Source organism: Pseudophryne corroboree, chromosome 10, assembly GCF_028390025.1.
Source record: "Pseudophryne corroboree isolate aPseCor3 chromosome 10, aPseCor3.hap2, whole genome shotgun sequence".
In the NCBI taxonomy this organism is placed as follows: domain Eukaryota; kingdom Metazoa; phylum Chordata; class Amphibia; order Anura; family Myobatrachidae; genus Pseudophryne; species Pseudophryne corroboree.
This window is the reverse complement of record NC_086453.1, coordinates 227,604,722-227,629,886: the sequence shown is the minus strand read 5'-3', so window position 1 is coordinate 227,629,886 and position 25,165 is coordinate 227,604,722. Positions and strand designations below refer to the sequence as shown.

The window sequence follows — 25,165 nt, the reverse complement described above, 5'->3', positions numbered from 1 at the left end:
ATATGTAAAAATGGGGAATCTGCTTACCGCTATGTGTAAAAATGGGGAATCTGCCTGCCGCTATGTGTAAAAATGGGGAATTTGCCTGCCGCAATGTGTAAAAATGGGGAATCTGCCCTGCCGCTATATGTAAAAATGGGGAATCTGTCTGCCGCAATGTGTAAAAAGGGGGACGCTGTCTGCCGTAATGTGTAACAAGGGCACGCTGTCTGCCGTCATGTGTAAAAAGCGTACGCTGTCTGCCGTAATGTGTAAAAAGAGGACGCTGTCTGCCGTAATGTGCAAAAAGTGGGACGCTGTCTGCCGTTATGTGTAAAAAGTGTACGCTGTCTGCCGCTATGTGTAACAAGGGCACGCTGTCTGCAGTTATGTGTAAAAAGGGGACGCTGTCTGCCGTTATGTGTAAAAAGTGCACGCTGTCTGCCGTAATGTGTAAAAAGGGGACGCTGTCTGCCATAATGTGTAAAAGAGGAATCTGTCCGCCGTAAGGTGTAAAAGGGTCTCTACCTGGTGTAGTGGTGCTACTGTGCGGCGTAATTTGAATAATGGAGACTACTGTGCACCGTTTTATGAATTGGTATTATTTTGTGGCCACACCCCTTCCCCACGAAGCCACGCCACTATGTATTTTTGCACGCGCATACGGCGCACACTGCCCCTGTTTTGCATGCAGGGGTGGGGCTCCGATGCCGTTTCTTGCACACAGTGCTAAAATGTCTAGTTACGGCACTGTTGCTAGGTATCCATTTCTCTGGCCCTGAGCAGGTCCCCCTCACCAGATCCTCTCCAGGGGTGAGGGGGTGGACTTGGATGGGATGGAAGGGGGGGGGGCCAAAGCATTTTGTTGCACCTGGGCCCACTGCTCGCTAGTTCCGCCACTGAGCAGCAGCTTGAGTGTGCATGTGCAAACCCCCGGCTACTATGGACTGTGTCAGCTGCAGTCCATAGAAGCTGAATTGGGCTGACGATTAGGCAGAGAGTGGCTTCCTACAGGAAGCCAGCTTTCTGCTAACCGCAGCCCGGTCTAGCAGTTCCAGAGGGAGGAAGCACCTCCCAATGAGACTGCCTGTTCTGCGGGTGACTGGCAGGTAGGACTTCCAATAGGAATCACTGACAGTCACAATGAGTCACACAGATTGCAGCTGGCTCAGCTGAGCTCACTGAAGTGGCAGATTTTATTGTGGGGGCTGGAGTCCTGCAGCCCATAGGTAAGATCTGCCACTGATGAAGAGTAACAGCATTCACATTTGTTTATGTTATGGGATATATAGCTGGATCTATGGTGCTCATCAGGGGTCATGCAAAAACAACAACTCTGTAGGGTTGAAAAATAGTGACTTTTGGGCTGCTTTAGGGAGAAATTAATATATGAAATTCAAAATGTTATTAAGTATTCACAAACTCAAATATGTTTTTGTTTTTTTAAGTTAACATATACATAGAGGCTTCACCTTTAATCTGTTGTCTAATCATTCATCAGGGAGTACATCAAAAATAGATGACGTAAATCCTCTTAATAACATGTATTCAAATAATGCATCTTGACAGACTGGGTTTTTAACATTGTTTTATTGAAATATCTATAAGATTATAGCTGGCTGGTAAAATCTTGAGCTGTTAGGCTGGTAATACCACTGTACAGTCAGCATTCTTACCGTGTTAAACACACATCAACAATTCACATTCCTTCCATTGACTGACTTGTGGCACAGCCCTATTTAATACAAATATGATATGTGGCTGGACATTGCACAGGCATTGTTAAACAATCTTCCCAGTCACTTTCCTTACACACGTCAACTATTTTACCTGAAGATAGATGGCTCAGACAGAGCCTAGGGACAAAGAACTTGATAGTGTTGAATGATCAGGTGTCTAACAGGTGTCTGGGAAATACAAGAGAAATTGCAATATGTTTTTCTTTTCTGTGGCCCGTCAGTTCAGCCAAGTGTAGAAGATGCCAGTTTCATGTCAACACAATCTTAACTAAAGTAGTATGGAAATATAATCAACATTGGCTAGGTTTGTGACTTCAACTCAGGCGTAGGTGACCGGAGACTCTTCTGACGGCTCACTGCCCCTGATATTTCTCAGCTGTATTATCTAAGGATTCAAGCGGCATTATACTGACAAAATTACTTCTTTATAAACAGTCACTGGCTTTGTGCCGAGCAAGGGCATAAGCAGCACGCGTTTGACACTTTTTTTTGCATTCATATAATCTGATCCCCTAAACCTGCTATTGGATGAGGTGTGTCATGTATGGAAATCACTAACCAATAATAATTTAATAATAATAATAATAATAATAATAATTATTATTATTATTATTATTATTATTATTATAACACTGATAATCACAACAATCTAATAAATAAAGACACAGAGACATAAATTTGGCTGAAAAATTGTTAGCTATTTATTTACATTTATATTTAAGAGAAAGTATGGTGGCAAAGAAAGGACGGGCAGAATCAGCACAACTCCACAATGCACAATAACAAACAGCAACATGCATTGCAGGCGGATACCACCAATGGTGCACGACTCATCAATAACACCACCAAGGGTATCCACTCACCTTCTAACTTGACTACCCATCCGTTTTGGTGATGACACTGTCCCCCGTTATGGGTGGTACAGCTAACTAACAGTCAACGAAAGGAATGCACACAAAATAAATTATTGTATCCGGACTGGTGAGCTGATGTTCTTTCCAGCTACAGCAAGGTTCTGCCACAGAACCGCTGCACCACTACCATACTAAACTAGAGAAAACGGAGCAACCTGAGTGAAACCGATCCTCAAGAAACAAGAGCCCCTACTTGGGCTACTATACCCCACAGACCTACACAAACACTGGAGACGAAATGCAATACCAACATACAAAATAACTTAACCACCAATGGTCCCAACAGATCTAAACAATACCGTAATCATCTACCTAGCATTGCCTACGGCAACCAAATACTTCATCCTACCAAACCAACCTGGGCACAATAAAGGATAATAGGACAGTACAAGACGGCTAGGCCGATAATACTCGCACAAAATAAGTGATAATAGAGCACCGTAAATCCAAGGGAACCTGAAATCATTGCTACCCAAATCTGTGGAACACCAAAATGCCAAGCAAACTCTAACATCCATGCTCAAAAACCGATTCACGCCCTTAAACACATAAGCACCATGGTCAGCCACAAACTTGGGAGCCCAAAATTGCAGGAGTGGACAACAAACCAAAATATATACACACATGTAAAAAAGAAGGAAAGGCAAGGACCCTATAGTAGTAACTATTGAAGAATGACAAATACCAAAATAGGTATCTGGGGCAGAGGCATAACTGTGGGAGGCAGCAGAGTCAGCTGATGCTGGGCTCCTGCTCTGAAGGGGGGCACCTCTCCTCCTGTTCCGTGTGTTCAGCGATTGACAGCCGCCGCTATCTCTTCTGTAGTGATAATGTCGATATTATCTTAGACCGAAAAGCTATACCTCTAGATACAGTATTACCGTGGAGCCGCTATGGCCGCTAGACCGAATACACGTGCTACGCACTTTGTACGCTATTTGCGTACAGAGTCCCGCACGTGGTATGTACTTGGCGTACACACACCGCGCTGAGTGTACAGAGTACACACAGCGTGCGCACACACAATTGATAACCTTTAAACCTTGTTAGTGTTACAATGCAATGATATGATTACACTTCAACCCTTAGCAGCAAAGTACTGCAACGATGTTATATCTTTAAAGCTTAAGTAGCGCTGACGGTATAAAGTACCCGCAGTGCGTACACCTTATCAATACCTATACACCTTTTACAGATAAATACACTTTAAAACCCTTGCAGGAAAGTGAAGACACAACACTGATTTGTAGTTGAAACCACAGGGTTCTAAGGCCACTTGTGGATTATTTCAAAAGGTAACACAGTACAAATCATACACTACAGGCTAACAAGTAAATCTAAAACAGAGTAATGGCTACAGAGAATGTACATACGTGAGAATGTTCGCAAGCGCAACCCGGCCGGTCCTCCGCTAGTCAGATAGAAAGCGTTCAGAGTCTTCTGACCGGCCAGGCAACAATGGGCTTTTTATACACAACATGCATACACAATACAATGGTCACTGTAATCTCATTGTCCATTGGACACAGGGATGTGTCTTTACATTACAGAAGAGGTCATAAGTGGATTTGAATAGATGGGCGATGTCTTTCCCCAACTGCTCTTGTGGGTGGTATCTTCTGGATTCCCGCCGCATACATAATATACAGTAAATACAGTTAATGTTCATATTCTACTTTTGCACATAACTATACGCAGGAACATGCGATCTTTCTCTAACCCACACCGGAATGTTACCCTCAAAATACCCTACAGCTGGATACTAGACATCACCTTCCAACCTTTATCTGACCCTTCCTATCATGCAAAGGCGTATCCCTAAGTCCAGGAACTGTTTAAACTATTAATACTCGCTGATGTGGTGAAAGGGAACTATGGGTACAAAAATGCACTATTTGGGTTAAATATGTAATGTTCTAATAACCCTCTATGCGCTCACAAACTCTACCGTAAATGCGCATACCACGCGCTAAGGCGCATGACCGTGGGGAGCTACTTTACGCAAATTGCGGATATGTGCACGCACAGCAGACTGAGTGCACGCGCAGCGGGCATGTGCATGGGGTTAGTACAAGGCATATGCATTACAATATTTTTCGACTTTGACAGTCCACCCTATGGCAGTCAACAATAACTGCCACTATCTAAACATTAAACAGAAAAATATACAATACAATATCTACAGATGGTTGGATAAAAATATTCAATACATTATCTATAAAATAATTGGATGGTAGGAGGAGAGGTGTAGGTGGGAAATGTATGACCTAGTGGGATAGTAAAAGCATGTATGTATGAAATCCATGTCTGAAGGGCATGTATCATCGTGCCGTATATGTTCTAGATAAGCTTCGAGGTATTGCGAAGTATACATTAAATCCTTCTTATCCCGTATTAAGGGTCTGTAAGTGGGCCAACGAACACTACCGAGCTCTGTTCGGCTTATTGTTCCAACAAATGGGGTGCACATTTAGTTGATGATACATGGAGGGGGAACATATGTGAATGCTAATATGTGGATATCACCTGTCGACTATGTGTGTCACTACCTGAAGGTTGTAGAGATGAAGATAAGACACGTATCACAAATACAATCACATAACATTTGTGCAATCGTTCTTGGGTGTTGTTCGAAGTCTTGTCCGGATGGGTGTATTTTTGCTGAGAGTGTTCATCAAAGTCTTTTCTGGATGGGGGTATTTTTGCTGAGGGAAAACAGAGGAAAAACGGGTGAAAGAAACGGACCGTGGAATCACGTCTTATCACAACATTGTCTCTATTGATGGGTCATAAATTAAATCAGTTGTTGTACCAATGTCCCCGCTCCTCAAACTCATCACTTTGGTACCGCGCTTGCACCGAGTTAAAATTCGAACACACGTAAATATCAAACCAATCATTATGACAACTCCCAGGATACAAAGGAGAAACTTTCCTACACTCACGATAACATTTTGAGCCCATTCTCCTAATCCTGAGAACCAATTGCGTGGGTTCAACCATGAGACCCAGCCGGTCAGTTCATTACTCACAGCAGTAAGGGTAAGGTTGTGTCTCCTCCGGAACTCCCACTTCAATTGCAAGATATCGTCCATCTTTTGATCTATGACCTCGGTTGGGTCATCAGTGCTGTTTGTAATGTACGTGCAGCACTTCACACCATACTGAGTTGCTAAGGTGACACAGTACCCGCCTGTCACCGCTGTGATATAATTTAGAACCATCCTGTGCTGGATCAGTTCCATTTTGTAAGCTTGTAACTCCCTCCCTGTATACCTGAAGGTGTCATCATGCATCTCGGTGATATTATCTATCAGGTTCGCTAGCGTGTGAATATACCTATAATTTATAATTCCTCTGGCGGTACGGGTGATGTCTAACGCGAGTAGGAATTGAATCCCGGTGGATTCGTGGATCAAATCAGAGGCTGCGTGCTCTGTCCTATCTATGAGGTGTCTCTTAACGATGTGTTCATAATGAGTATGAGTATAAGGAGCCTGAGCACTGCGGTGAACGTCTTTCATCTTATCATGGGTTATGGTCATGACCTCTGGCAACACTCTTCCAACATAACACAGTCCCTCTGAGTTTGGGGCAAGCCACTTATACGCCTTCCTCCCACATATGAAATAGGCATCATCGGGGAGAACAAATGGGACAGAATATGACGTTACCATATTACAAACTTTCCAAGTGAAAAACCCAATCCCTAGTTCTCTCATCTGTTCAGTACAAGTATCAGGCTGGATGATATGCGCACAGTACCCTGGTGATACTTCTCCAACCCCCATGGTCTTGCTTCCTTGAGTATACCTATACCGAAAATACCTTGCACTATTGGCTATTTGGCGTACAAGTTCAGAGTCTACGGGTATCCTATCAGCTCTGTGCGAAAATGCCGTGGTTTGATTATTCCATGTCACCTCCCAATTTCCTGGTTTTCGGAGATTGGAAATGTTGAAACATAACAAGGATCTATCTACATGATACTGGTGGAGCTTCAAACTAGGGGGCCTAGAAATATTAAATTTCTTGTCCACCGGTCTCCCACCCCGTAATTCGAGTACCTCATCTATTGCTAAAGGGTACGGTACTAATCCTGACTTGCTCTGACCTTGAGGTACTTGTGCGCACACCCAGCTTTCTGTTTGGTTTAAAACCTTACCCACTAGTGAGTGGTAATCACTCAATGGATGATGGTCCATGTTGATATTAAGGCTGGACTGACATCTCTGGATGCACCCATCCTCAACTATGTTCTCACAATTTTTTCAAATGCAATTTTCCTCAGCCAATAACCCTTCACAGTGCCTCCTAGTTCCCTGACTACCAGATCGTTTTCTGATACTCGCCTTTGCTCGAGTGATGTGTTGGTCTTGGAATTCTACAAATCCGTCCTCGCCATCAGAACCCATTCCAGATCCTTTCTCGACCTCTCTGGGACTCTCACCGAAACAGACTGTTTTGGTCAACAACAGGGTTAACAGGAAAACCCGGAACGCAGTCTCTTGGGGTAAGTCCATCTTGTTAAGGGAAGAGAAAGGAAACAAGAAGGGGGAGGAAAAGGGAAAGAGAGAAGGAGGGTATTGGGAGATGGAGAAAATAATAAAAAGAAAAACTGGTGCGACAACCGCCTCTGGTCTTGTTGTTCTCCGCGCTCAGGTGCCGTGACAACAGTCCTGCCTCTCAACCTTCCCGGAACAGACACTCCAGTGATACGATGTTAGTGATACGATGTTTTCTACGAGTCAGCGACCTTTCTGTAGGGAACATAAATCTTGTATTTCAATGTGTTTAACTGTTGTATGAAGTAAACCATCTTTGGAAAGTGAAAAAAGGGGGGGGAAATACTAAAAAGAAAATTTGTCAGATTTGCGTTCACCATCAGGCTGTCACACCATCATGTATATCGGTATCTATGCTCACCAGTATTCCCATTCTCCACCCTTTGTGCATGGCCAGGCACACTGATACTGGTGTCCCTATGCTAGTGAGATATCTTGGATTTAGGCAGAGCTCTGACAGACCGAGTAGGCATGTGACGTTTGAACTGTAATCCTGTCAGTGAACGTAAGAGGATGAAGAGGAAACTTTGAAGACAAATCACAGAGTTTAGTAATAGATAAGTTTGTAAAGGCAAAGAAGATTTTACAAAGTTTGACATCTGGATTGGGCACTACGGGGAATGATTCCCTAATCGGTCTGTTCCCCTTAAAAATGATGTGTGTTATATTTCTACTGGGCCTATCCCAGCCATCAATCCAGTGTCTTGTCCATTCTAAATTCATAGGGAACCCGGTATTTTTGAGATAATTTCCTCTACCTGTGACGGACATGCTTCTAAAACAGTGAAATGCAATACTAGTCTTCGTGGGTATCTTAACATATTTTGTGCTTCCTGGGTGGGAGCACTCTATATGTATACCATCTCTAACAAAACTCCTGTTAAATTACTTAGAGGTCACTTCTGCTAGAGAGAGAGAAGCAGAAGTTTAGAAGCCTCCTCCTAATCTCCGTAAATTCTGTCAAAAGGGTAAAGTTGCATTTATTCTGTTCTTCCCATTTAACCGAAACTGTGTTTTTCTATACTGTATTGTGATTCCTTACTATATGTCCCTTGATCCCGTCTATGTGTTTAATAACGTGGCTTGTTTATTCTGTCTAGGGGTCTATATTGGCTATGTGCTCTACTACTCTTACAATCTTTAGCAAAATGTCCTTCATTTTTACAAATGTAACATATCCTCGGTCTTTTGTTACTACTGGGGTTTTGGGGCTTGGGCTGATGAGACTTTGGTGTAAGAGCCTGCATACTTTCAATCCTCAGCCTCTCCTCCTGCAGTTTTCTACGCCTAGCAATATTCCTATGGTGTTCAATTGCGCACTCTCTAAGGCAAGCTACTGTGACCCCTCTCTAATTAGGCAAAGATGTTTGTACTCTGTCCCTCACAGTCTGATCAAGTCCGTCCATTAGCACAGACACAGCCACCTCTCTGTAATTTTCATCGTTCCCTGCATCCGATACCCCCATGTATCTATCCATTTCCTGCAGTGCTCGGTGGAAATATTCAGATGTCATTTCATTTTCCCTCTGTTTTATGGAGAAAATTCTTCTCCACTCAGTGGGGAAACACAACTCTAGTTGCCTATTAATTTGTTCTATATTTTCCTGATTGCTTCTGTCAGTCATAGGACTATCCGACTCTAGCCTACAATCAGTGGTAAATTTTTGGGTGTCAATATTAGGGGGTAGGCATGCTTTCAAAAATGTCCACCAATGTTGGTTTGTCGGTTCATACACATTACCCAGATCTCTGATAAATTTCTGACATCTGGCTAAATGCTTCTGAGGGTCGAGGAATTCTGAAATGATTGATCGCAGCTCATCTCTGGGCCACGGGCAAAACATTGCATTATTCCTGGTGAGGACTACTTCCTGACTATCGGTTCCCCCATTGGGAGTTACTATTCCCAAGACAGGGTGTAATCTTATCCTACCATTCCGTTCCTAATCTGTTTACTGTGTGGTGTTGTTGTTTCTGTGCAATGAACTGTCTCATACTTACCGGTAGCTGTGACCTCACCAGTTCTTTCATTGGGGAATACTGTTACTGCTCTACCTGGTTGGACAGGCCCCACCTGAGTTTCCTGCAACATGACTGCTTGGAAGAGAGCTACGATTTGGCTGAATCCTTCATCTCCCTGTGACCCAAAACCTTGGAGAGACTTCAAAACAGGATACATTTTGCAAAAGTTAGGGTTAATACATTGCTCTTTCATATTACTATCATTTACGGATGTATCATTGACTGTAGCCTCCTGTTCCCCTTCGACCTGTGTCGACAATGGTGTGTTTGTGTTCTCATTCCCGCTAGGTTTGGAACCGGCTGCATATGTTAATTTCCCTTGCATATTGCCCTCTTGCTGCCATAAATTTAAACAGTTTGTGTGTCTGACCCTTTGCTTTTGGGATTTTATCAGACATATCCTAACCCTTAAATTCTGCAATACCTCTGGTTCAAAACTGCCTACCTTAGGGAATGGTTCCCTATCTTCCGCAGTCATACGTTCCCATTTATTGCACAAAATTTCTGCGTGTGGTCCATGCTTCTCACACATTATGTACCTCGCCGACCCCTTGGGCCGCGGAATGTCAACCTGAACCCTGGTTGCACGTCCCTTACTTGAGCAACTGGCCCCCATAATTTGCAGGTATTGCCGTCCCGGCTAATCCTACAAAAAACCAAAATACTCAATATAAGGCAACGGTGAAAGTTCTCCGAGTGCTTTCACCCACTCACCGCCCACATTGGCCAATACTACCAAACACTGTCGTTAGCGAAGGTACGTACCCAACCTAGGGCCCCTATGTAACCTCTATTTACTGGAAGTATCTGGGAGTGTCTTACCCTTTCCAGTAAATATTGGTTGTTGGAGATTTCCGGAGTGACCAGCGAAACCTCCCTTAACCTTTATTATACACAAATCACGCTTGCGTATGCTATATCCAGCGCTAATGATCCTGCAATTTTACGCAAAGCTCGTAAAAAGGGTATAACGTTCCGCTAAGTATTGCACCCACGAACGCACGGTCCAATCGCACAGCGTATAGGTAACTGTTACTTATCCGCCGTACGACCAATGGAATCGATTTTTCAGGCTGCGAAACCTCAGCCGGAGGGTATCAATCAAAAACTAAATGGGTATCTTCGCTAACCCTCTGGGGTGCGGTACTCTAAACAAAAACCTCGCTGACCTTTGGTCTGCGGTACTCTAAACCTTCGCTGACCTTCTGGCCTGTGGTACTCTGCTACCTTGCTCCTTTGTACTTCAATTTATACTAACGTGAGCAAGCTATTCTCATGCCACCAAGTCTCCACTCACCTGGTGTGGTCTCCTACGGGATCCCGAATTCACTGGGTCCACAAAACCTTTATTATGTTTGCACACTCACGCTCGTTCACTCAAATACACTTTGGTTTTTCTGTACAGAAAATTAACTTTCATTCAGATAAACAGCCTTAGTACCAGAGGTAATACAGTAAAAAAGGTTTTATTTAAACTAAATCTTGGAAACTGAGCAATTTGTGCAATTGTCGCGTGGTTACCGTCCCGCGCCTAATCTAAACAATGCTATTGTATAATTTGTACTTAGCGGCCGTACCCTTACGCACGTTGCGTAAACACGCGACCGTGCGTATGTCTTTACGTTGCGTACGCAGTCCCTTACTTTGTCCGAGACACGTGTACAAAGACCGTACGTCCGCAATAGCACAAATATCACACTTCTATAAATGTAAGCGATATTACCCATAATCGTTTTCTTAACACAACACAGTTTCTTCCTGTATAAACCTTTTTAACTAGGCCAGACTGTATTTGTGATTTGTGTTTTACGTTTACTTCCTTAATATTTAGTCTATGTTTTAACTAAATAGCAACAAATTTCTTAGCACAGGTCAAAATGAATCTAATAATCAATACTTATGGCAACAATGCGAGCAGGTATACAAAGTACAGGTGTATGCTTGTGTTGTGTGCGCATTTGGCACCAAACAGAAATTCACAGACTTTTAAAATAGCTTTGCGTATTTACCTTACGGATCCCACCAGCATCCCTACAAACCATGCAGAGCAGACGCCATCTTATCAGCAATGAGATAGGGTTTACCAGTGTATTCACCAACCAGGAGAAGGCTTACGTGGGATACCTGTCCGCCCTCTGCTGATAGATAAAGTCTGCTTTAACCTGCTAGGTTGTGGGTATGAGGAAAAACCGGACGATGCCCCCAATTGATAATGTCGATATTATCTTAAACCATAAAGCTATACCTTTAAACACACTTTTACCATGGAGCCGCTGCGGCCTCTAGACTTAATACACACGCTATGTACTTTGTACGCTATTTGCATACAGAGTCCCGTACCTTGTATGGACTTAGCGTACAAACGACACGCTGGGGTATAAAGTACCCGCAGTGCGTACACACCTTATCAATACACTCTTAAACCTTATACAGTTAGGTAATGAAATACGCTTTAAACCCTAGCAGGGAAAAGAGGACACAACACCGATTTGTAGTTAAACACTTGGCTCCGAAACCTCAGCGTATATATCTGGAAGGGGATAAAAATACAATTTATACACTACAAAATACAACAGAGTAAATTGGCTACAGTCAATGTACATACGTGAGAATATTCGCTTGCGCAACCTGGTCCAGTCCTCCGCTCATCAGGTAGATAGCGTTAAGAGTCTTCTGACCGGCCAGGCAGCAACAGGCTTTTTATACACTACTTCCATAAACAATACAAAGTATACTGTAATCCCTTTGTCCATTGGACACAGAGATGCATCTTTACATTACAGGAGAGGTCATAGGTTGATTTGAAAAGGTGGGCGATGTCTTTCTCAACTGCTCTTGTGGGTGGTCTCCTCTGGATTCCTGCCGCATACATAATATACAGTAAATACAGTTTATATCTATATTCTACTTCTGCACATAACTATACGCAGGAACATGCGATCTTCCTCTAACCAACACCGGAATGTTACCCTTAAAATACCCTACAGCTGGATACTAGACATCACCTTATAACCTTAGTCTGTCCCTTCCTATCATGCAAAGGCGAATCCCTTAGTCCTGGAATCATTTAAACTGTTGATACTTGCGGATGTGGTGCAGGGGGCTATGTGTACAATGTGCACTATTTGGGTTAAATATGTAATGTTTTGATAACCCTCTATGCGCTCATAAACCCCGCCGTAAATACGCATACCACGCGCAGGACAGCGGGAGCGATCATACGCAAATTGCGGATATGTGCACGCACGGCGGAACAAGTGCACGCGCATCGGGCATGTGTGTGTGGTTAGTACGTGGTGTGTGTACTACAATATTTTTTGACTTTGACACTGATAAATGTCTCCACGGAGGAATTGATTATAATTCATTTTTATGAACATCATCTTCTCCACATTTTGTGGAAGTAACCTCGTACGCCGATCGCTGACAAGGTGACCGGCTGCACTAAACACTCTTTCGGAGTACACACTGGAGGGGGGGCAACTTAGGTAAAATAAAGCCAGTTTGTGTAAGGGCCTCCAAATTGCCTCTTTTTCCTGCCAGTATACGTACGGACTGTCTGACGTGCCTACTTGGATGCGGCCACTCATATAATCCTCCACCATTCTTTCAATGGTGACAGAATCATATGCAGTTACAGTAGACGACATGTCAGTAATCGTTGACAGGTCCTTCAGTCCGGACCAGATGTCAGTTTTCGCTCCAGACTGCCCTGCATCACCGCCAGCGGGTGGTTTTGGAAATCTGATCCTTTTCCTGGCTCCAGTGGCGGTAGAAAATGAAGGAGGAGCTGTTGGCGTCTGCCGGAAAGAGAGATACAACGTAGGCTTTAAACCTAGGATCGAGCATGGTGGCCAAAATGTAGTGCTCTGATTTCAACAGAATGACCACCCGTGAATCCTGGTTAAGCGAATTAAGGGCTCCATCCACAAGTCCCACATGCCAAGCGGAATCGCTCCATTTTAGCTCCTCCTTCAATCTCTCCAGCTGCTTCTGCAAAAGCCTGATGAGGGGAATGACCTGATTCACAGCTGGCAGTGTATGAACTGACATCACTTGTGGCAAGTTCAAAGGGTTGCAGAACCTTGCACAACGTTGAAATCATTCTCCACTGCGCTTGAGTCAGGTGCATTCCCCCTCCTTTGCCTTTATTGTAGGCAGATGTATAGGCTTGAATGGCCTTTTGCTGCTCCTCCATCCTCTGAAGCATATAGAGGGTTGAATTCCACCTCGTTACCACCTCTTGCTTCAGCTGATGGCGGGGCAGGTCCAGGAGTGTTTGCTGGGGCTCCAGTCTTCGGCACGCGGTGGCTGAATGCCGAAAGTGGCCCGCAATTCTTCGGGCCACCGACAGCATCTCTTGCATGCCCCTGACGTTTTTCAAAAAATTCTGCACCACCAAATTCATTGTACGTGCAAAACATGGGACGTGCTGGAATTTGCCCACATGTAATGCACACACAATATTGGTGGCGTTGTCCGATATCACAAATCCCCAGGAGAGTTGCTGCTGTTGTTGCTGCGGAAGGCAATACATCTACCCAGTGGGCTGTCACAGTCATATAGTCCTGAGTCTGCCCTGCTCCACTTGTCCACATGTCCGTGGTTAAGTGGACATTGGGTACAACTACATTTTTTAGGACACTGGTGACTCTTTTTCTGACGTCTGTGTACATTCTCGGTATCGCCTGCCTAGAGAAGTGGAACCTAGATGGCATTTGGTACCGGGGACACACTACCTCAAGAAATTCTCTAAGTCCCTGTGAACTAACGGTGGATACCGGACGCACGTCTAACACCAACACAGCTGCCAAGGCCTGAGTTATCCGCTTTGCAACAGGATGACTGCTGTAATATTTCATCTTCCTCACAAAGGACTGTTGGAAGTAGTACAAGTGGTCTTCCGACTTCCCCTCTGGGATGACGATCGACTCCCAGCAGCAACAACAGCAGCGCCAGCAGCAGTAGGCGTTACACTCAAGGATCCATCAGAGGAATCCCAGGCAGGAGAGGACTCGTCAGACTTGCCAGTGACATGGCCTGCAGGACTATTGGCGTTCCTGTCTAAGGAGGAAATTGACACTGAGGGAGTTGGTGCTGTGGTTTGCAGGAGGTTGGGAACAAGAGGAAGAAGGGATTTAGTTGTCAGTGGACTGCTTCCGCTGTCACCCAAAGTTTTTGAACTTGTCAATGACTTCTGATGAATTCACTCCAGGTGACGTATAAGGGAGGATTTTCCAGGTGGTTAACGTCCTTACCCCTACTTATTACAGCTTGACAAAGGCAACACACGGCTTGACATCTGTTGTCCGCATTTCTGTTAAAATAATTCCACACCGAAGAGGTGGTTTTTTTTGTATTGTGACCAAGCATGTCAATGGCCATATTCATCCCACGGACAACAGGTGTCTCCCTGGGTGCCTGACTTAAACAAACCACCTCACCATCAGAATCCTCCTTGTCAATTTACTCCTCAGCGCAAGCAACACCCATATCCTCATCCTGGTGTACTTCAACAGTGACATCTTCAATTTGACTATCAGGAACTGGACTGTGGGTGCTCCTTCCAGCACTTGCAGGGGGCATGCAAATGGTGGAAGGAGCCACCTCTTCCCGTCCAGTGTTGGGAAGGTCAGGCATCGCAACTGACACAATTGGGCTCTCCTTGGGGATTTGTGATTTAGAAGAACGCACAGTTCTTTGCTGTGCTTTTGCCAGCTTAACTCTATTAAGTTTTCTAGCGGGAGGATGAGTGCTTCCATCCTCATGTGAATCTAAACCACTAGCCATGAACATAGGCCAGGGCCTCAGCCATTCCTTGCCACTCCGTGTCGTAAATGGCATATTGGCAAGTTTACGCTTCTCCTCAGACGCTTTTAATTTAGATTTTTGGGTCATTTTACTGAACTTTTGTTCTTTGGATTTTACATTCTCTCTACTATGACATTGGGCATCGGCCTTGGCAGACGACGTTGATGGCATTGAATCGTCTCTGCCATGACTAGTGGCAGCAGCTTCAGCACTAGGTGGAAGTGGATCTTGATCTTTCCCTATTTTACCCTCCACATTTTTGTTCTCCATTTTTTAATGTGTGGAATTATATGCCAGTAATATTATTATATCAATAGCAATGGCCTACTGTACTGTACTGCTATATACTGGTGGTCACCAAAATGCTGCACTGTACTACTATATACTGCTCACAACAATGCAGCACAGATATGGATACTAGAAGTGACACAGAGCTGCAAGATACAGCAATGGCCTACTGTACTGTACTGTACTACTATATATACTGGTGGTCACCAAAATGCTACACTGTACTACTATAGAGTATATACTGGTCACACAACAATGCAGCAGATATTGAGCACTAATCAGGATACTAGAACTGAGTATGACACAGAGCTGCAAGATACAGCAATGGCCTACTGTACTGTACTACTATAATATACTGATGGTCACCACAATGCAGCACACTGAGCACAGATATTGAGCTTTTCAGGCAGAGAACGCAGCCACGTCTTCTCCGCTCAATCTACAATCTACAGTGAAAATGGCGTCGACGTGCGGCTTTTTATATGGAATATGAAACTTGCGAGAATCCGACATCGGGATGATGACGTTCAGCCTCGTTCGGGTTAACCGAGCAAGGTGGGAAGATCCGAGGCTGCCGAAGTTTGGGGGGGTTCGGATCTCGACGAACCGAACCCGCTCATCTCTAGTAAGGATGGCTGTAACTATGACCTTTTTTAGGACCTCATATCAAAATGTTGCTACTGGGCCCTCCCTACAACATGTATTATTATGTAAAGATGTGTCCACTTACACCTTTCCTTTTTTCTTCATTTGGCACATTATGCAAAGCACGCCTAAGATGCTCTCCAGGAGTAGCAATTGGATGGATTAAAAAAAAAATAGCATCAAATGAATTTGTTGTATACAGTAGCAGATTAAAGTAGCAAATTTTAAGAAAAAACAAAAGGCGTGGCTAAGTCATAACGTTAATGGCGTGCCAAATCGTGCCATTTGGCTAGATTTTAGGAAAGGTGTATGTGGACACATCTGTATAAGAACTATGGTATAGAGCATCAGAGGACAGGTTATGGCACTTATTATAGCCCCAGTAGGGGTGCTGAGCCTAATAGCCGCTGCATCCCAGGTAGTTACTCTGTTATGTTTTGCAGTCACAGGCCTGATTCTAAGTATGATACTTGCCTACTTTTGAAAAGGTCATTTCTGGGAGATTGTGAAAGTAACACCTATCAGCGCGGATGTGTACTGCTACATCTGAGGCGCATCATAAACATGACTTGCATCAAGTGCTTTAAGTGGGCCAGTATACACCGGTATAGCATACCGGCACTTCGAGCACTAACTGAAGACCCCCGCTGCCGCATCATTTTAAATTTGGCGCTATCCACGCGCCAATTGGGGTTCTCGAACCGGTAGCCAAACAGGAGCAGCTGCACGGCCACTCCTGATTGGCTGCCAGTCCACGGCAGATTTGAAATAGTGGCAGTCATAGGTGGACCAGATCCGCACCAAAGGCCGCCGCCACTCTCGCAGCCTCCTCCTACGCACCACCGCCGCCACAGCCTCCTCCTCAGCACGGCCACCGACCACAGTCTCCACAGCCTCCTCATCGATGCCGCCGACCACAGCCTCCTCCGCACCACCGCTGCACATTAGGTAATCTTACCCTGCTGCCTTTCTCTTTCTCTACTGTATGTCCTTGCTGTCCTTCTCTCTGTCACTCTCCCTGTCCCTATGTCCCTGCTGTCACTCCCTGCTATTTCACACACTCCTGCTATTTCAGGGAGTCTCCTGCAGTATGAGGGAGGGTAGGCAACTATGATTATTATGCGTCTGCAGAGGTTTGTCCGTACCTACTAGCTTATCCTAATGTGAGAATCCACCCTTGTATGCCAAACATTTCATGTATCTGCATGTGGTAGAATACAATGACCCCCGTTTTCCCATCTGCAACACATAACCATTGGTATCTGGATATGCACCTTCTACATACTGGGTGAGAAAGATCAGGGTTGTAGGAAGGGCTCTGCGAGTGGTGCCATTACCCAGGGCCCTGGGGGCAGCACTGTTGCTGCCCCACATCCCCTGCATCTGACTAGCAGGCTACCTGTAATGGCACCCTGTGGCCAGAAGCGTTGCTGCAGTGCTGCTCAAAGCAGGTACTGTACACACCCTGCAGTGTGTAGAGCCGCCCGGAAGTTAGAGGTTGTTCTTCTTGCTTGGCTGTAGGTGATCTACTATGAAAAGCAATGGGTCAAAATGTAAAGTTTTCCTTTTAATAGCATTCAGTATCATTTGAATGGAAATATGTAAATTACAGTAAAGTATGAATCAACGTATGTTTGTATGATAGCAGTTTTAGGATTTGGACTTTATGTTAGCAGCCACGTTTAACAATGTCAATTCCAAAAGTATGTATATCTACTGTACCTATACAGGTTGAGTATCCCTTATCCAAAATGCTTGGGACCAGAAGTATTTTGGATATCGGATTTTTCCGTATTTTGGAATAATTGCATACCATAATGAGATATCATGGCGATGGGACCCAAGTCTAAGCACAAAATCCACTTATGTTTCATATACACCTTATACACACAGCCTGAAGGTCATTTTAGCCAATATTTTTAATAACTTTGTACATTAAACAAAGTGTGTGTACATTTACACAATTCATGTATGTTTCATATACACCTTATACACACAGCCTGAAGGTCATTTAATGTAATATTTTTAATAACTTTGTGTATTAAACAAAGTTTGTGTACATTGAGCCAACAGAAAACAAAGGTTTCACTATCTCACTCTCTCTCAAAAAAGTCCGTATTTCGGAATATTTGGATATGGGATACTCAACCTGTATAAAGAAAACAAACCCTCAAAGCACTATTAAGATACATATACAGTACACACACACACACACACACACACACACACACACACACACACACACACACAATTATATCATAATATTTAGAAGATAATTAGCAGCTCTTCCTGTTGGATACTTCAGCCAGTACCAGACATAGAACAAAACAGGAGGGGGTTCATAGTGTAGTAATTAGAGTTCCATTTGAATTTCAAACTGAAGTGATATGTGTACTTTATAACAGAATAAATTAGGCTTATCTGCTAGTCTTTATACCCACGGCTTCTTCAATTGTTAGAGTAAATCAGGTGAACAATCAAAATGATCTATAACAAGAACCCAGTGTATCTAGGAGAAAAGGTATGATTCCGCACCAGTCCAAAAGGTTCAGACAAAATTGTGTAGTACCAGAATAAAATACAATGTACAGGAATAATTCCTATTATTTATACCTGGTGGTGCACCCAGAGTCAGAGGAAAACTTGGAAGAAAATTGGTTTACAGAAGACTCTTGTGTGGGTGCACTCTTGTATTGATTTGTTTATATGAGAATATTAAAACATAGCTTTTATTATCTAATTATTTTAGGAAAAGATCCACATTTACATGATCCACCACAATTAATCAATAAGGTATAATGGTATCTGTGTACACACATATGACTCAGCCCGCAAACGTCTCTGAAAGGTACCATATCATAAATAGTGTGGCTGATTAAGTATGAGTGGAAAAACTAGAGCGAGTATAAAAGATAACCAATTAATTGATTGAAAAAATTGGAAATGTTCTGGTTAGTCTATGCTGATAGACTTGAAGGGGGATGCAGACACTGTGGTTCTACACCCTGATCCTATCCAACCAGCACAAGCACAGCTTGTGTTAATGAGACCTCAAAGGGTCAATGGACTGGACTGTTATAGGGAGTATAGATCCATGTTAGTGGTATTAAAACTTGTCAAATTTTTTAATTATTAAAGTATCAGGAAAGAGTGGTACTTAAGAGAAATATCCAATGTAGAAGTAAAAGGATGAGCTCAAGAGATGATTAAAGAGAAAATGTGGTGATCCTGCTGTTGGTGTATAGTCGAGACAGGTCATGAATTACAACACCGGGTATTCTCTGGGGGTCCCCCTCACAGATACTGACCCAGCCCACCACCGTTTAGCTTCCAAGGTCGGACGAGATCGGGCTCTGTCGGTGGGGTATGGTAGTAATTTTCTTGAGCCCACTTTAACCGACTAACCAATGAGAGTGCACCTAAGGAAGAATTAGACAGGGAACAGAAAAAATTGCGGATCTGCTGTCTACGTTAGGCACAGGATTAACCCGTGGATCATAGATGAGAGTCCGCGGATATAAATAAATGGGAAATAGGAAAATAGAATAATAGAAAAAAGACACAGAAGCGAGTGAATTTGGACTGTATCAAGTGTCAGCATGTAATGTTATGCCGGCACTGTGTCGAAATTGAGGTTGTTATGCATAAGACAAAGTGATTGGCAATATCAAATATGTTTGGCAATCAGCTTCTTACCAAACAATAAATAAAGCAAAAGAGGGGCACAAAGGCCCTAATGAATGCTGATTAACCCAATTACTCACACATATAAATACATTGAATACCTATACAGGACTAACAAGGAAAAATTAATAAAACCAGGAAAAATCAGTATCCATATATGCTGTTTGTTTGGTATAGGTTCCATTCCAATGATGCCTTATACTGTTGAGTATACCTTGTTGTCCACTAGGTATTAACGGTAAATGCTGATAGTATACTTCATAGGTTAGCTGAAGAGTGGCTGAAAAGAAACTAAAAAATGGCAGTCCCTGCCCAGATCCCTGGGTCACCCTCAATAGAGTCGAATAGGTGTTAATGTAGGGCTGAAGATCTATGTTAGACAGCCGACTGGAGAAAAATTATTAATTGAAAAAATAAACAATAAAAGAAATGTAGATAAAAAATAGAAAAATATAATAAAGTATATGTCCATAAAGTATCCAACTCCCTGAGTTCCTCAGTTGCATGTAAATTAGGAGTTAGTATTGGTTTATACTGTAGAGGGATTAGGTGTATACACCAATACCAATATTATTGGTGTTAGAGGTCTAATGGCTAGGTAAAGAGTACCGGTCCCTGCCCAGGTCCCTGGGTCAGGCTGGAGTTGACAGGATCTATAAAGTGCTCCTCACGTCCGTGGTCCACGCTGGAAAATGCGTTTCACCCGTCCTGCGGGCTTGTTCACTTCCAATGCTGCTAGTTCAAGTGATAGCTCAGGTTTAAATGCCCGTTTGATTAGACCTCAGCCAATAGCTGCAGTGTGCTTAATTACCTGGGTTAATCCTCAGACCTCCGCTGTGCTCAGCGAAAATTACGTAATCTGTCAGGTTGCGTAGCAACCTTTGCATAGTGCCTTACTCAAAAATAGAGGGATTGATGCTGTCCCTCTAATTCTACCTCACTTGCTAATGCAGTCGGTTTCCACACAGTATCTTTACGGCCGCAAGATATTATACTCTGACACCATATTAAATTTAGGATATCGTGGCCCCAACTGTTCTGTAGTGGCGCCACGTCATATCCGGTTGTCAGATGAAACACCGGGTTTAGGGCATCATTTTACTAGGCAACTAGACTAGTGATGAGCGGGTTCGGTTCGTCGGGATCCGAACCCCCCCGAACTTCACCCTTTTTACACGGGTCCGAGGCAGACTCGGATCCTCCCGCCTTGCTCGGTTAACCCGAGCGAGCCTGAACTTCATCATCCCACGGTCGGATTCTCGCGAGATTCGATTTCTATATAAGGAGCCGCGCGTCGCCGCCATTTTTCACTCGTGCATTGGAGATGATCGTGAGAGGACGTGGTTGGCGTCCTCTCAGTTTCTATGTTCAGTGGGCTGCAAATATCTGTGCTCAGTGTGCTGCAAATATCTGTGCTCAGTGTGCTGCAAGTGCAAATCTCTACGTTCTCTGCCTGAAAAACGCTCCATATCTGTGCTCAGTGTGCTGCAAATATCTGTGCTCAGTGTGCTAATTGCTTTATTGTGGGGACTGGGGACCAGCAGTATTATATAGTAGGAGGACAGTGCACAGTTTTGCTGACCAGTGACCACCAGTATTATACGTTCTCTGCCTGAAAAACGCTCCATATCTGTGCTCAGTGTGCTGCAAATATCTGTGCTCAGTGTGCTAATTGCTTTATTGTGGGGACTGGCGACCAGCAGTATTATATAGTAGGAGGACAGTGCAGAGTTTTGCTGACCAGTGACCACCAGTATTATACGTTCTCTGCCTGAAAAACGCTCCATATCTGTGCTGCATTGTAGTATATAGTAGGAGGACAGTGCAGAATTTTGCTGACCACCAGTATAACTATATATATAGCAGTTCGGTACAGTAGTCCACTGCTCTACCTAGTGTCGTCAAGTATACTATCCCATCCATACCTGTGGTGCATTTCAGTTTTGCACAGTTTGCTGACCACCAGTATATATAATATATAGCAGTACGGTACAGTAGGCCACTGCTCTACCTACCTCTGTGTCGTCAAGTATACTATCTATCCATACTTGTGGTGCATTTCAGTTTTGCACAGTTTGCTGACCACCAGCATATATAATATATAGCAGTACGGTACAGTAGGCCACTGCTTTACCTACCTCTGTGTCGTCAAGTATACTATCCATCCATACTTGTGGTGCATTTCAGTTTTGCACAGTTTGCTGACCACCAGTATATATAATATATAGCAGTACGGTGCAGTAGGCCACTGCTCTACCTACCTCTGTGTCGTGAAGTATACTATCCATCCATACCTGTGGTGCATTTCAGTTTTGTACAGTTTGCTGACCACCAGTATATATAATATATAGCAGTACGGTACAGTAGGCCACTGCTCTACCTACCTTTGTGTCGTCAAGTATACTATCCATCCATACCTGTGGTGCATTTCAGTTTTGCACAGTTTGCTGACCACCAGTATATATAATATATAGCAGTACGGTACAGTAGGCCACTGCTCTACCTACCTCTGTGTCGTCAAGTATACTATCCATCCATACCTGTGGTGCATTTCAGTTTTGCACAGTTTGCTGACCACCAGTATATATAATATATAGCAGTACGGTACAGTAGGCCACTGCTCTACCTACCTCTGTGTCGTCAAGTATACTATCCATCCATACCTGTGGGGCATTTCAGTTTTGCACAGTTTGCTGACCACCAGTATATATAATATATAGCAGTACGGTACAGTAGGCCACTGCTCTACCTACCTCTGTGTCGTCAAGTATACTATCCATCCATACCTGTGGTGCATTTCAGTTTTGCACAGTTTGCTGACCACCAGTATATATAATATATAGCAGTACGGTACAGTAGGCCACTGCTCTACCTACCTCTGTGTCGTCAAGTATACTATCCATCCATACCTGTGGTGCATTTCAGTTTTGCACAGTTTGCTGACCACCAGTATATATAATATATAGCAGTACGGTACAGTAGGCCACTGCTCTACCTACCTCTGTGTCGTCAAGTATACTATCCATCCATACCTGTGGTGCATTTCAGTTTTGCACAGTTTGCTGACCACCAGTATATATAATATATAGCAGTACGGTACAGTAGGCCACTGCTCTACCTACCTCTGTGTCGTCAAGTATACTATCCATCCATACCTGTGGTGCATTTCAGTTTTGCACAGTTTGCTGACCACCAGTATATATAATATATAGCAGTATGGTACAGTAGGACCACTGCTCTACCTACCTCTGTGTCGTCAAGTATACTATCCATCCATACCTGTGGTGCATTTCAGTTTTGCAAAGTTTGCTGACCACCAGTATATAATATATAGCAGTACGGTACAGTAGGCCACTGCTCTACCTACCTCTGTGTCGTCAAGTATACTATCCATCCATACCTGTGGTGCATTTCAGTTGTGCGCAGTATATATAGTAGTAGGCCATTGCTATTGATATATTACTGGCATATAATTCCACACATAAAAAAATGGAGAACAAAAATGTGGAGGGTAAAATAGGGAAAGATCAAGATCCACTTCCACCTAGTGCTGAAGCTGCTGCCACTAGTCATGGCCGAGACGATGAAATGCCATCAACGTCGTCTGCCAAGGCCGATGCCCAATGTCATAGTAGAGAGCATGTAAAATCCCCCCCAAAAAATAAAGCTCAGTAAAATGACACAAAAATCTAAATCAAAATCGTCTGAGGAGAAGCGTAAACTTGCCAATGTGCCATTTACGACACGGAGTGGTAAGAAACGGCTGAGGGCCTGGCCTATGTTCATGGCTAGTGGTTCAGCTTCACATGAGGATGGAAGCTCTCATCCTCCTGCTAAAAAACTTAAAAGAGTTAGGATGGCAAAAGCACAGCAAAGAACTGTGCGTTCTTCTAAATCACAAATCCCCAAGGAGAGTCCAATTGTGTCGGTTGCGATGCCTGACCTTCCCAACACTGGACGGGAAGAGGTTGCGCCTTCCACCATTTGCACGCCCCCTGCAAGTGCTGGAAGGAGCACCCGCAGTCCAGTTCCTGATAGTCAAATTGAAGATGTCACTGTTGAAGTACACCAGGATGAGAATATGGGTGTTGCTGGCGCTGGGGAGGAAATTGACAAGGAGGATTCTGATGGCAAGGTGGTTTGTTTAAGTCAGGCACCCGGGTAGACACCTGTTGTCCGTGGGACGAATATGACCATTGACATGCCTGGTCAAATTACAAAAAAAATCACCTCTTCGGTGTGGAATTATTTTAACACAAATGCGGACAACAGGTGTCAAGCCGTGTGTTGCCTTTGTCAAGCTGTAATAAGTAGGGGTAAGGACGTTAACCACCTAGGAACATCCTCCCTAATACGTCACCTGGACCGCATTCATCAGAAGTCAGTGACAAGTTCAAAAACTTTGGATGACAGCGGAAGCAGTCCACTGCCAACTAAATCTCTTCTTCCTCTTGTAACCAAGCTCCTGCAAACCACACCACCAACTCCCTCAGTGTCAATTTCCTCCTTAGACAGGAACGCCAATAGTCCTGCAGGCCATGTCACTGTCAAGTCTGACGAGTCCTCTCCTGCCTGGGATTCCTCCAATGCATCCTTGAGTGTAACGCCTACTGCTGCTGGCGCTGCTGTTGTTGCTGCTGGGAGTCGATCGTCATCCCAGAGGGGAAGTCGGAAGACCACTTGTACTACTTCCAGTAAGCAATTGACTATCCAACAGTCCTTTGCGAGGAAGATGAAATATCACAGCAGTCATCCTGCTGCAAAGCGGATAACTCAGGCTTTAGCAGCCTGGGTGGTGAGAAACGTGTTTCCGGTATCCACCGTTAATTCACAGGGAACTAGAGACTTGATTGAGGTACTGTGTCCCGGTACTTAATACCATCTAGGTTCCATTTCTCTAGGCAGGCGATACCGAAAATATACACAGACTTCAGAAAAAGAGTCATCAGTGTCCTAAAAAATGCAGTTGTACCCAATGTCCACTTAACCACGGGCATGTGGACAAGTGGAGCAGGGCAGACTCAGGACTATATGACTGTGACAGCCCACTGGGTAGATGTATTGCCTCCCGCAGCAAGAACAGCTTCGGCGGCATCAGTAGCAGCATCTCGCAAACGCCAACTCGTTCCTAGGCAGGCTACGCTTTGTATCACCGCTTTCCATAAGAGGCACACAGCTGACAACCTCTTACGGAAACTGAGGAACATCATCGCAGAATGGCTTACCCCAATTGGACTCTCCTGGGGATTTGTGACATCGGACAACGCCACCAATATTGTGCGTGCATTACATCTGGGCAAATTCCAGCACGTCCCATGTTTTGCACATACATTGAATTTGGTGGTGCAGAATTATTTTAAAAACGACAGGGGGGTGCAAGAGATGCTGTCGGTGGCCCGAAGAATTGCGGGCCACTTTCGGCATTCAGCCACCGCGTGCCGAACACTGGAGCCCCAGCAAACAGTCCTGAACCCTCCCTGCCATCATCTGAAGCAAGAGGTGGTAACGAGGTGGAATT

The 25,165-nt window shown here is 44.1% G+C and overlaps 1 pseudogene; it reads right to left on the bottom strand.

Annotated features, from left to right (window-relative positions):
* Positions 1 to 19,222: 19,222 nt before the first annotated feature.
* LOC134967046 (5S ribosomal RNA) lies at positions 19,223 to 19,341 on the bottom strand (annotated as a pseudogene).
* Positions 19,342 to 25,165: the final 5,824 nt, after the last annotated feature.